Consider the following 14,682-nt stretch of genomic DNA (forward strand, 5'->3'; position numbering starts at 1 on the left):
AAATTAGCTTGAGAAATGGGTATATGATGACTTGTCATCAGGGGTTAAACGCCCAGCCAGGTACCCTGGCTGGCGTTTAAACGCCAGTTTTCCTTCTTCACTGGGCATTTTGAACGCCCAGCTTTTTTGTGTAATTCCTCTGCTGTATGTTCTGAATCTTCAATTCTCTGTATTATTGACTTGAAAAGACATAAATTAAATTTTTTTTTGAATTTTTAATGATGAGGAATAATCAAAATGAAACTAAGATCAAATAAACAATGCATGCAAGACACCAAACTTAGAAGTTTGTATACTATTGACACTAACAAATTGAGAATGCATATGAGAAACAACAAAACACTCAAGACAAGAGAATTTAAATATCAGAGCAAGAAAATCCTCAAGAACAACTTGAAGATCAATGAAGAACATAATGCATTTAATTTTCGATAATTAGAAGAATAAAGACATGCAATTGACTCCAAACTTAAAATTAGACACTAGATTCAAACAAGAAACATAAAAATATTTTTGATTTTAAGATTTTATAAATTTTTTTTGTGCTTTTTCGAAAATTGAGTGGAAAAGAAAAACAAGGGTTCAAAAATCTTAATGAGAATTCCAAGAATCATTGCAATGCTAGTCTAAGACTCCGGTCCAGGAATTAGACATGGCTTCACAGCCAGCCAAGCTTTCAGATGAACCGTCAGTTGTCCAAACTCGAACAATCCCCGGCAACGGCGCCAAAAAATTGGTGCACGAAATTGTGATCATCAATGACGCCATCAACATGGTACGCTCAATTGCAATCTCAACTCTTTATCACAACTTCACACAACTAACCAGCAAGTACATTGGGTCGTCCAAGTAATAAACCTTACGCGAGTAAGGGTCGATCCCATGGAGATTGTTGGTATGAAGTAAGCTATGGTCATCTTGTAAATCTCAGTCAGGCGGATTCAAATGGTTATGGAGGATTAATGATTAAAAGATGAATAAAATATAAAATAAAGATAGAGATACTTATGTAATTCATTGGTGAGAATTTCAGATAAGCGTATGGAGATTCTTTGTCCCTTCTGTCTCTCTGCTTTCCTACTGTCTTCATCCAATCCTTCTTACTCCTTTCCATGGCAAGCTATATGTTGGGCATCACCGTTGTCAATGGCTACAGTCCCGTCCTCTCAGTGAAAATGTTCAACGCGCTCTGTCACAGCACGGCTATTCATCTGTCATTCTCGATCATGTCGAAATAGAATCTAGTGATTCGTTTGCGTTTGTCACTAATGCCCCACAATCGCGAGTTTAAAGCTCGTCACAGTCATTCAATCCCTGAATCCTACTCAGAATACCACAGAAAAGGTTTAGACCTTCCGGATTCTCAAGAATGGCCGCCAATGGATTCTAGCTTATACCACGAAGATTCTGCTTAAGGAATCCAAGAGATATCCACTCAATCTAAGGTAGAATGGAGGTGGTTGTCAGGCACACGTTCATAGGTGAGAATGATGATGAGTGTCACAGATCATCACATTCATCAAGTTGAGGAACAAGTGATATCTTAGAACAAGAATAAGCTGAATTGAAAGAAGAACAATAGTAATTGCATTAATACTCGAGGTACAGCAGAGCTCCACACCCTAATCTATGGTGTGTAGAAACTCCACCATTGAAGATACATAAGTGATAATGGTGATCATTGGCTTCGGCCCCAGAGAGGGAACTAGAAGAACCAAGATGAAAATACAATAGCAAAAGGTCCTATTTATAGAGAACTAGTAGCTTAGGGTTTACAAAAATGAGTAAATAACGTAAAAATCCACTTCCGTGCCCACTTGGTGTGTGCTTGGGCTGAGCATTAAAGCTTCCATGTGTAGAGACTTTTCTTGGAGTTAAACGCCAGCTTTTGTGCCAGTTTGGGCGTTTAACTCCCATTTCTGTGCCAATTCCGGCGTTAAACGCCGGGAATTCTTGAGCTGATTTGGAACGCCTGTTTGGTCCATCAAATCTCAGGAAAAGTATGGACTATTATATATTGCTGGAAAGCCCAGAATGTCTACTTTCCAACGCAATTGAGAGTGCACCAATTAGGGTTCTGTAGCCCCAGAAAATCCACTTCGAGAATCAGATTTTTGCTCAGGTCTCTCAATTTCAGCCAGAAAATACCTGAAATCACAGAAAAACATACAAACTCATAGTAAAGTCTAGAAAAATGATTTTTAAATAAAAACTAATAAAAATATAATAAAAACTAACTAAAACATACTAAAAACATACTAAAAACAATGCCAAAAAGCGTGTAAATTATCCGCTCATCACAATGCCACAGCTCAAAGAAGTTGGAAATTCCTATATAGAAATATCGTCACAAGGTTTGGAGTTTCATATTCCATCACTACAGACAATGGTACCCAGTTCACAGACGCAGGCTTCAGAAAACTAGCGGCCGACCTGAATATAAAACAACAATTCACATCCATTGAGCACCCCCAAGCCAATGGGCAAGCTGAAGCTGCTAACAAAGTTATATTAGCAGGGTTAAAACGGAGATTACAGGATGCAAAAGGAGCCTGGGCTGAGAAACTCCCACAGGTTCTATGGGCATATCGAACGACGCCACATTCTACCACAAAGGAATCACCCTTCCGATTAGCATATGGAGTGGAGGTGATGATCCCAGTGGAGATCGAAGAAGGGTCACCCAGAGTGATCCACTTTAGCGAGAAAGCCAATCACCAACTTCAAAGGGAAGAGCTCGACTTACTTCCAAAAATTCGAGAAAGAGCCCGGATAAGGGAAAGGCGCTAAAATGACGAATGGCTTCCAGGTATAACTAAAAGGTAATACGACAGACCTTTACTGAGGATGACCTCATCCTAATATGAAATGACATCAAAACAACTCGACCGGGAGAAGGAAAGCTGGCAGCAAACTGGAAAGGACCCTACCGAGTCATAGAAGTGCTGGGAAAGGGCTATTACAGGCTTTCCGAACTCGATGGGCGAGAGCTTCCCAGGTCATGGAACGCCTGCAACCTAAGAAGGCACACTCTTTTTCCTGAAAAAAGGTTTTTTAACGAGGCGCCCCGCCAAGACTTACAAATCACCTGATTTAGGAAATTAACCCCTCATGTATATTTGCATTCTTTCTTAATAAAATTTGTTCAGATTCTCTACAAACGCTCAAGTCGTATTATTCTGAAAACATTCATCGCCCGATTATAAAGCTACAGATCGACGAAAAGTGAAAACCGAATTCACTGCGCGATCACGATAAAAACGAGGATTAAAACCCAAAATCTACAAAATCGGCAAAGATGAAAACAGAATAATGCAAGAAGTTATAGAAAGTGATCCATAGAAAGGACCTGACGAGGTCCTAATAAAATGGATTGCTATAAAATAACTTAAAGACTGACCGTCACAAAAGTCGGACTAGCCACAACAACTCAAGTTATAAGTAAAGCCCTGGAAAGAGGTCTGGCCAACCCTATAAAAGAGGATTACTATAACTTCGAAGAGCCCGACATGAGGAAGTCGGACTCCTACAAAAAAAAAAGTTACAAAAGATAATCCCTGAAAGAGATCTGAAACAAGGTTTAAGAAAGAGGATTTTCAAGTAACTCGACAGGGCCCGACGTGACAAAGTCGGCCCGGAAAGATAAGTTACAAAAGATAATCCCTGAAAGAGATCTGAAACAAGGTCCAAGAAAAAAGATTATCAAGTAACTCGACAGGGTCCGACGTGACAAAGTCGGCCCAGAAAGATAAGTTACAAAAGATAATCCCTGAAAGAGATCTGAAACAAGGTCCAAGAAAGAGGATTATCAAGTAACTCGATAGGGCCCAACGTGACAAAGTCGGCCCGAAAAGATAAGTTACAAAAGATAAATCCCTGAAAGAGACCTAAACAAGGTCCAAGAAAGAGGATTATCAAGTAACTCGACAGGGCCTGACGTGACAAAGTTGGCCCAGAAAGATAAGTTACAAAAGATAATCCCTGAAAGAGACCTGAACAAGGTCCAAGAAAGAGGATTATCAAGTAACTCGACAAAGCCCGACATGACGAAGTCGGCCCGAAAAAAAAAGTTACAAAAGGTAAACCCCCAAAAGAGATCTGAACAAGATCCAAGAAAAAGGATTACCTAGTAATTGAACAGGGACCGACATGAAGAAGCCAGACTAAAGCTACAAAAAGTTACAAAAAGTACACCCGAGGGGTTACTAGAAATAACTCAAAGATCAACTGAGAGAATCAACCAACAGAGGGGAGATAACTCGACCCGAAAGACCCCAACCTCGCCAAAATCGATCTATAAAGTATTCTATCAAAGAATACTCGAACAAACAACTAGCCTTAAAAGGGACACTTCAACTAAGGCACAAAGGAAATCGAAAGAGGTTGGATAAAAAACACTCTGAAGATTCCAGGCAAAGTGCTAAAGAAAGCTACAAGCAAGCATATCACAAAGAAACAAGGTAGTTACTATAAAACAAGACTCAAGAGGCCGCTTGAAACCGATCCCAAGAGCAAGAGAAACTATTTTGTTTTTCAAAATAAAGTTGCTAAAGTAGCAACTGGAGCATCCAAAGTCAGAGGTCACAAACTTACAAAAGTAAAGAGTTCAAAAGCCCACAAAAACTGGGCTATACATAAGCATATTAGAAAAGTTATAGAGGATCCAAAGGCTTCCCAGTAGCAGCATCTTGGGGAGAAGGAGGGCGAACCTGAAGGGGAACTGCGTCCACTGTCCCGTCATCCCGGTTTAAAATCTGGATGTCTGGATGAGATTCCGGCTGTGTAGCTTCAACTGCCAAGGTTGAGGAAGGCGGGACAACAGAGGCTTTGGCAGAAGTGACCAGAGGAGGAACGACATCATGATCATCATCGGGATCGTCAGGGACAATCTTACCATCCTTCACAACATTATCCAAGCTAAATAAGGCAAGATCAGCTCCCAGGGCAATAACCCAAACCTGCTCTTTCAGATTTTCATAGGCCGTAGTAACACTACATACGAGATGACTTTGAAGTTCAGAGTAATCGGCCTGAACAGATTCCAACCTACCCCTAAGCTCCATCACCACTCTATAGGTAGTAACATAGCTATCCTTGTGTTTTTGAGCCGTATCCTCGGCCAGTTGCGCGGCAGCTGCCAGGCCAACAGCCCGGGCCTTCTTCCCCTTCAGCTCTTTTTTCAGCTCGGCCACTTCCACCTCGAGCTCCTCCTTCAAACCCTTAATTCGGTCAAATTCTGATTTTGCCTCCTCCATACAAGCCGCTCCCATGTGTGCCAGAGTAATACCACTCCGAGTAATAAATTCTAAATGACGAAGAATGGATACATCATCGGTAGGCATGACACCATAAGGAGCAATCTGTTGGTCTACAAACCCAACCGCATCAAAATCCGGAGCACGAAGATTAAATGGCTCGACAGTCCGAGCTCTTTTTGGAGGAGGAGCAACTGGAGGAGCAAAGGTACCCACTGAAGACGAAGGCGGGTCAACCAAACGAACCCGGGGAGTCGGGATCATCCTCCTCGGCCCAGGAGAGCTCGGGACAGACGGCTTCGCCAAAACTTGGGAGGACCCTTCCCCGGTCACTTTGGCCGGGACATTCTGAGCCGTAGTAGCCTTCCTCGCCTTCTTAAAGGCCTTCAATGAGTCATTATTCTTCGACATCTCTGAAAAATAAGAAAAATACAAATGACTTATGAATATCCAAAAAGGAAAGCAGAAAACAAATGACATGGGAGTACAGTTTATAAAATACCCATCACATCGCGAATCAAGGATGGATCCCCCAGAAACTTCTTGGTCTCAAGATGAGGAGGCTCCCCCTAAATATCCTCTAAAGCAGCGACAAAGGCCTGCTCGACCTCATCTAACATCTCCCAGGTATACCTAGACACAACTACATTCCTCTGCCACTCTAAAGGAAAACGAGGCTCGCCATTCTCATCCAAGAAGAAAGGACGAGCTCCTTCAACAGCTCGGATCTTGAAAAAATAATTCTTAAAATCGCGGAAAGACTCATCATACATGGAGAAGACTTTATGTCCCTGGGCCGACCTAAAAGAAATCCAAGAAGCTTTCTTTTTGGTAGTCTCAGGCTTGGTCAAACACAAAGAGATACAAAAAAAGCGTTAAAGAGGGTTTAACGCCAAACTTATGACAAACCATCTGAAAAATCTTGATAAAGCCCCAAGAATTCGGATGAAGCTGAGATGGGGCCACGTTGCAAGACCACAACAAGTCAGTCTCAAAGGAAGTAAAAGGAAGGGTAATATCCATCTGGCTAAAGAAGAAATCGTATGCATAAAAGAAAGGACGCTCTCCCTGGATCAAAGTAGGAAAACAGACCCTGTCATTAGAATCAGGTTCCACCAACTGATAGTTGCGTTCCTGATTCTCACTACTACAGATCCAATGGTGTTTTCTAAGCTCTGTGCAGAATTCTGCATTAGCTAGGGATACACACAGCAATACTAGGGAGTCCAACCACTCAGACATCCCCTCAGGCACCTTAGAGGACGCCTTGACAATACTTTTGCGAGACGACATGGCCAACTAATCCTACAAAGAAAAGGAAATGGGCTACTAACCCCAAAAAGCAAGTTCGGACAAAAGGAATCAACTCAAACAAATGCGACCTTAAGCACACAAAAACAGTAAAAAGAAAACCCCAAGACGCACACCAGGGTCCAGGGGCATCCTTTGGAAGCAATGACAGAGTGAAGTCCCAGAAAAAGCTACAAAGATAAAACCCTCCTTCAAACAAAACAAGTGTTCCAAGGAGAAAAAGGCGAAAGTCAAAGGAAAGTCATCAAAAACCATCGTCATTATCAAAGAAAAGTCATCAACAAAAAGAGCAACTTCATCAATGGAGCAAACAAGTCATCAAAGGAGCAACCTTTTTCAAAACAGCAGTACGAAAATCAATGACAACACACGAAGCCCTAAAAAAAAGCCAAAACCAAGAAGATCTCCCAAAGCATACATAAGGACGAAAGAAGATCAGGAAACAGGGCATCACAGTAATAAACCAAGTACAGAAGCAAGGAAAAAATTCAAGCTTCCCAACACACAAAATCAAGAACATCATCAAAAGAATAAAAAACGAAAGTAGCAAAAATAAACAGTGAAGAAAAAGCAAAAACCAACCTGGAAGAAGGAAGAAAGCTTTGAAAAGGAGCAGCGAAGAATCGACCACGAAGCGGAAGCACCAAGTGAATACCAAAAGCGTCACAGAGAAAAAATGATGAAAGCAGCGAAAAAGAGGGGAAGTTATAGGGAAAAGAAAACCGTCTCTTGGATACAAAATTTGAAATAAAGGAAACCAAGAGAAACGGGGCATTAAAAACCAATTAATGAGGGCATTAAAACCCTCGCACATTCCAAGACTAGGACGCTAATACAAAAGTGCGTGCTCTCAGAGGAAGCAAAAACGTTCCGCATTCAAAAGGAACTCTACAAAGATAAAGTCGACAAAATGCTCGAGTTCGGTTTCACCCGAGAAGGTTCGAAAGTTCTAAAAACTAAGACTCTACCTCCAAATAAAGACCGAGCTCGAGCAGGGGCACTGTTCATACCCTGGGTTGAGCTGTCCGACCCGGGATGTTCTATAGAACAAAGCGACTGACCTCTTCAAGTCAGTATGACCCGACCTCTTCTCAAAGAGCTCTGGCAAGTCACAGGAAAGCCCAACAAAGGGCCCAAATAGAGGAACACGTCCTAAATCCAAGGGCAGCCCAAAGCCCGTAGAGATAAAGGCGGTTCCCTTGAAGATAAGATGACCTCACTTGAAGATAAGATAAAGATAAGATAAGATAACTAACTTATCTTATCTAAGAAGGTCATTCTACGCCATTATAAATACACTGGAGCACCCAGGTATAACTCATACTCTGATTCTACTCAATATCTGCTTAATACCCTTGCTAACTTAAGCATCCGAGTCCTTTGCAGGTACCCCCCACCCTCCGGGGACGAAGGAATCAGTATCACCATCAAGCTCAACAAATCAGATACAACCGTTCCGACCACCGCAGAAGATCTCGTCCGAGATCGACCTACAGTTTCAGGTAACCCTCGGAACAGTACTCATGGTTTTCTTCTTCCTCATTTATCTAATTGAAGATCCTCTGGAATAAATTAATACACTGTTATTCTTGCATATGTCCAGTGGTTGATATGTATGGCCGAGTGGTGCGGAATTTATAACCCACAAACTAACCGGCAAGTTCATCGAGTCGTACCAAGTAATACCTCAGGTGAGTGAGGGTCGATCCCACGAGGATTGATGGATCAAGCAATAATAATTGAGTGATTAGCTTAGTCAGACAAACAGAAAATGCTTTTGAAGATTCAAAAACATTAAACAATAAATTCAAAATATTAGAAAGACAGGCAAGTAAATAAGTTGGGAAGAACAATATGAAAAAGTGATGAGCGGATAATTTATACGCTTTTTGACATTGTTTTTATGATATTTTTAGTATGATTTAGTTAGTTTTTAGTATATAATTATTAGTTTTGATGCAAAAATTATATTTCTGGACTTTACTATGAGTTTGTGTGTTTTTATATGATTTCAGGTATTTTCTGGCTGAAATTGAGGGACCTGAGCAAAAATCTGATTCAGAGGCTGAAAAAGGACTGAAGATGCTGTTGGATTCTGACCCCCCTACACTCGAAGTAGATTTTCTGGATCTACAAAAGCCCAATTGGCACGCTTTCAATTGCGTTAGAAAGTAGACATCTTGGGCTTTCCAGCAATGTATAATTGTCTATATTTTGTCTGAGATTTGATGGCCCAAACTGGCGTCAAAACGCCGGTTAGAGACCCTTTTCTAGCGTTAAACGCCAAAACTGGCATAAAAGCTGGAGTTAAATGCCCAAACTGGCACCAGAGCTGGCGTTTAACTCCAAAAAAAGCCTATGCACGTGGAAGCTTCAATGCTGAACCCAAGCACACACCAAATGGGCCCTGAAAGAGGATTTCTGTATCATTTACTTATTTCTATAAACTCTAGGTTACTAGTTCGCTATAAATAGGACCTTTTACAATTGTATTTTCATCTTTTGATCGTCTTGATCTTGGGATCAGGTCTTTGAACCCTTTTCGATTGTCTCATGTTATTAGGGAAGCCCTAGACCTTGTTCTTATGTATTTTCAATGGTGGAGTTTCTACACCTCATCGATTAAGGTGTGGAGCTCTGCTGCTCCTTATGAATTAATGCAATTACTACTGTTTTCTATTCAATTCAAGCTTATTCTTGTTCTAAGATATCCATTCGCACTTCAACATGATGAATGTGATGATCAAGTGACACTCATCACCATTCTCACTTATGAATGCGTGCCTGACAACCACTTCCGTTCTACCTGAAAACAAGCTTGAATGCATATCTCTTGGCCTCCTGGTTCACGACGCATGGTTGCCTCTCCTGACAACAGAGCCTTCCATTCCATGCGATCAGAGTCTTAGTGGTAGAAGTTAGAATCAATTGGCAGCATTCTTGAGATCGGAAAAGTCTAAACCTTGTCTGTGGTATTTCGAGTAGGATTTGGGATGGGATGACTGTGACGAGCTTCAAACTCGCGAGTGTTGGGCACAGTGACAGTGCGCAAAAGGATCAATGGATCTTATTCCGACATGATCGAGAACTGACAGATGATTAGCCCTACGTAACCCATTGCCGGACCATTTTCACTGAGAGGACGGACGGTAGCCATTGACAACGGTGATCCCCCAACATACAGCTTGCCATGGAAAGGAGTACGCATGACTGGATGAAGGCAGTAGGAAAGCAGAGATTCAGGAGGAATAAAACATCTCCATACGCTTATCTGAAATTCCCACTAATGAATTACATAGGTATCTCTATCTTATTGTATGTCTTATTCATCTTTTAATTATCAAAACCTCATAACCATTTGAATCTGCCTGACTGAGATTTACAAAATGACCATAGCTTGCTTCAAGCCGACAATCTCCGTGGGATCGACCCTTACTCACGTAAGGTATTACTTGGATGACCCAGTGCACTTGCTGGTCAACTGCACGGAGTTGTGAAGAAAGTGTGTGAGATCACGATTCTGTGTACCAAGTTTTTGGCGCCGTTGTCAGGGATTGCTCGAGTTTGGACAACTGATGGTGCATCTTGTTGCTTAGATTAAGTATTTTTTTATTTTATTCTTCAGAATTTGTAAGAATGAATTCTAGTTTCAGATGATGCTTTTATCATCACAGGAGCTAGTTGATTCCCATCAATTTGGCTGTTGTATATAATATCTTGCTGAAGCTTGGTTAGCCAAGTCTAATCTTTTTAGACTGAAGCTTTAGACTAACATTGCATGATTCCTGGAATTTGTATTAAAAATTTTGATATTCTTATTTTCTTTTTTTTTAAATAATTTTCGAAAAAATACAAAAAAATTTATAAAATCATAAAAATCAAAATATTTTGTGTTTCTTGTTTGAGTCTAGTATCAATTTTTAAGTTTGGTGTCAATGGCATGTTTTCATTTTTCTGGCAAATTTTCGAAAACTCATGCATGGTGTTCTTCATGATCTTCAAGTTGTTCTTGATGATTTTCTTTGTCTGATTTTTAAATTTTCTTGTTTTGTATCTTTGTTATTTCTCATGTGCATTCTCAATTTGTTAGTGTCTCTAGTATGAAAATTTCTAAGTTTGGTGTCTTGCATGTCTTTCTTTTCTTAAAAATTTTCAAAAAAAAAATGTTCTTGATGTTCATGTTGACATTCAAAGTGTTATTGCATGCATTGTTTATTTGATCTTAGTTTTTCATGATTAGTTTCATTTTGTTGTATTTCTCTTTCATCATTAAAAATTTAAAAAAAATTTCAAAATTATGTCTTTTCAAGTCAATAATACAGAGAATTGAAGATTCAGAACATACAGCAGAGGAATCACAGAGAAAAAGCTGGGCATTCAAAACGCCCAGTGAAGAAGGAATTCTGGCGTTTAAACGCCAGCCAGGGTACCTGACTGGGTGTTTAACGCCCAAGAAGGTAGACAAGTGGGCATTAAACACCAAAATGGATACCATTCTAGGCGTTTAACACCAGGATAGCACCAAGGAGGTAGTTTTTTTTTCACTTCAAATCTTTTTCAATTTTTCAAGTTTTAAAACTAATTTTTCAAAATCTTATATTTTTCATATCCTTTCTTATCAATCATATCTTTTTCAAAATCAAATCTTTTTCCTTTTTCTTTTAATGTTTTCAAAAATTCTTGCTAACAATTAATGTTGTGATTCAAAGATTTCAAGTTTGTTACTTTCTTGTTAAGAAAGATTCAATATTTGAATTCTAGAATCATATCTTTTAATTTCTTGTTAGTCAAGTCATCAATTTTAAAAATCAAATCTTTTTTTTTAATTTGTTTCTCAATCATATCTTTTCAAACATATCTTTTTCAATTAAATTTTTTCAAATCATATCTTTTTCAAATTTTGATTTCAAAAATCTTTTCTAACGTCTTATCTTTTCAAAAATTGATTTTCAAATCTTTTCACTATTTCTCATCTTTTTCAAAACCACCTAACTATCTTTCTCTCTCTAATTTTTGAAAATCACTAACCACTTTTTCAAAAATCTTTTTAGTTTTCAAAAACTCTCTCTCTTATCTCTTTCTATTTAATCACTAACACTCTCCTCTCTAAATAATTCAAACTCTCTCCCCTCTTTATATGTTCGAATTCTTCTTTGTTTACCTCATCCTTCTATTATTCTTTTCTTCTGACACATCAAGGAATCTCTATACTGTGACATAGAGAATTCCATACTTCTTTGTTTTCTTCTCTTTCATATGAGTAGGAACAAAGATAAAGGCATTCTTGTTGAAGCTGATCCTGAACCTAAAAGGACTCTGAAGAAGAAGTTAAGAGAAGCTAAAGCACAACTCTCTGGAGAGGACCTGACAGAAATTTTTGAAAAAGAAGAAGACATGGCAGCTGAAAATAACAACAATGCCAACAATGCAAGGAAGGTGCTTGGTGACTTTACTGCACCTACTCCCGACTTCTATGGGAGAAGCTTCCCTATTCCTGCCATTGGAGTAAACAACTTTGAGCTTAAGCCTCAATTAGTTTCTCTGATGCAACAGAATTGCAAGTTTCATGGACTTCCATAGGAAGATCCTCATCAGTTCTTGGCTGAATTTTTGCAAATCTGTGACACTGTTAAGACCAATGGAGCTCGTCCCGAGGTCTACAGACTCATGCTTTTCCCTTTTGCTGTAAGAGACAGAGCTAGTATATGGTTGAACTCACAACCTAGAGGCAGCCTAAACTCTTGGGAAAAGCTGGTCAATGCCTTCTTAGCTAAATTCTTTCCACCTCAAAAGATGATTAAGCTTAGAGTGGAAGTTCAAACCTTCAAACAGAAGGAAGGTGAATCCCTCTATAAAGCTTGGGAATGATACAAGCAATTGATCAGAAGGTGTCCTTCTAACATGCTTTCAAAATGGAGCATCATAGGTATCTTCTATGATAGTTTGTCTGAGTTATCCAAGATGTCATTGGACTATTCTGCAAGTAGATCTATTCATCTGAAGAAAACGCCTGCAGAAGCCCAAGAACTCATTGAAATGGTTGCAAATAACCAGTTCATGTACACTTCTGAAAGAAATCCTGTGAACAATGGGACAACTCAGAAGAAAGAAGTTCTTGAGATTGATACTCTGAATGCCATATTGGCTCAGAATAAAATATTGACTCAGCAAGCCAATATGATTTCTCAGAATCTGACTGGATTACAAGCTGCATCCAGTAGTGCTAAAGAAGCCTCTTCTGAAGGAGAAGCTTATGACCCTGAGAATCCAGCAATGGAAGAAGTGAATTACATGGGAGAACCCTATGGAAACACCTACAATTCTTCATGGAGGAATCACCCAAATTTTTCATGGAAGAATCAACAGAAGCCTCAACAAGGCTTCAATAATAATAATGGTGGGAGAAACAGGTTTGCAATAGCAAACCTTTCCCATCATCTTCTCAGCAACAGACAGAGAATTCTAAGTAGAGCCTCTCTAGCTTAGCAAACATAGTCTCTGATCTATCTAAGACCACACTAAGTTTCATGAATGAAACAAGATCCTCCATTAGAAATTTGGAGGCACAAGTGGGTCAGCTGAGTAAGAAGGTTACTGAAACTCCTCCTAGTATTCTCCAAAGCAATACAAAAGAAAATCCAAAGAGAGAGTGCAAGGCCATCACCATGACCAACATGGTCGAACCTGGAGAGAGTGAGGAAGACGTGATTCCCATTGAGAAAAACCTCATGGGATGTCCTCTAAATGAAAAGAAGTTCCCTTTTGAGAAACCGAGGAAATCTGAGGCTCATACAGAGACCATAGAGATTTCATTGAATCTACTTCTGCCATTCATGAGCTCTGATGAATATCCTTCCTCTGAAGAGGATGAAGATATTACTAAAGAGCAAGTTGCTAAGTACCTTAAAGCAATCATGAAACTGAATGCCAAGTTATTTGGTAATGAGACTTGGGAGGATGAACCTCCATTGCTCATTAATGAACTAAATGCCTTGGCTCAGGTGAAGATACCTCAAAAGAAACCGGATCCCATAAGGTTCTTAGTACCTTGCACCATAGGCACCATGACCTTTGAGAAGGCTCTGTGTGACCTGGGGTCAGGCATAAACCTCATGCCACTCTTTGTAATGGAGAAACTGGGAATCTTTGAGGTACAAGCTGCAAGAATCTCACTAGAGATGGCAGACAAATCAAAGAAACTATGGACTTGTAGAGGATGTCTTGGTAAAGGTTGAAGGACTTTACATCCCTGCTGACTTCATAATCCTAGACACTGGGAAGGATGAGGATGAATCTATCATCCTTGGCAGACCCTTCTTAGCCACAGCAAAAGCCGTGATTGATGTTGACAGAGGAGAGTTGGTCCTTCAAGTGAATAAGGACTACCTTGTGTTTAAGGCTCAATGATCTTCTTCTGTACACATGGAGAAGAACCATGAAAAGCTTCTCCCAATACAGAGTCAAATAGAGCCCCCACATTCAAACTCTAAGTTTGGTGTTGGGAGGCTCCAACCATGCTCTGAATATCTGTGAAGCTCCATGAGAGCTCACTGTCAAGCTATTGACATTAAAGAAGCGCTTATTGGGAGGCAACCCAATTTTTATTTATCTATGTTAAATTTCCATTTTCCATTTTTATTTTATGTTTACTTTAGGTTGATGATCATGTGGAGTCACATAAACAACTGCAAAAATCAAAGAAAATTCAAAAATAGTATTAAAAACAGCACACCCTGGAGGAGGAGCTTACTGGCGTTTAAACGCCAGTAAAGGTAGCAGAAAGTGCGTTAAATACCCAGTCTGGCACCATTCTTGACGTTTAACGCCAGAAAAGGACACCAGACCGGTGTTTCACGCCAGAAAAGGGCACCAAGTTGGCGTTCAACGCTAGAAAGGGAAGAAAGCTGGCAGTAAATGCCAGAAATGGGCAGCAATCTGGCATTTAACGCTAGGATTAACACTCAGAGGGCGTTTACACGCCAGAATGGTGCAAGGATGAGAAATCCTTGACTCCTCAGGATCTGTGGATCCCACAGGATCCCCACCTACCTCAACTCACTCTCTTCCTTCTTCACACATTCCAATAGCACCCTTCACCAAATACCCTTCACCAATC

At 40.0% G+C, this 14,682-nt stretch overlaps 1 non-coding gene across 1 annotated transcript; it reads right to left on the bottom strand.

Moving 5' to 3' along the window:
* Positions 1-12,365: 12,365 nt before the first annotated feature.
* Positions 12,366-12,473, bottom strand: LOC127743239 (small nucleolar RNA R71). The gene has a single exon (XR_008004628.1). It is a non-coding gene; the product is annotated as a small nucleolar RNA R71 (small nucleolar RNA).
* Positions 12,474-14,682: the final 2,209 nt, after the last annotated feature.

The sequence above is a fragment of the Arachis duranensis genome, chromosome 1 (genome assembly GCF_000817695.3).
Source record: "Arachis duranensis cultivar V14167 chromosome 1, aradu.V14167.gnm2.J7QH, whole genome shotgun sequence".
Lineage (NCBI taxonomy): Eukaryota > Viridiplantae > Streptophyta > Magnoliopsida > Fabales > Fabaceae > Arachis > Arachis duranensis.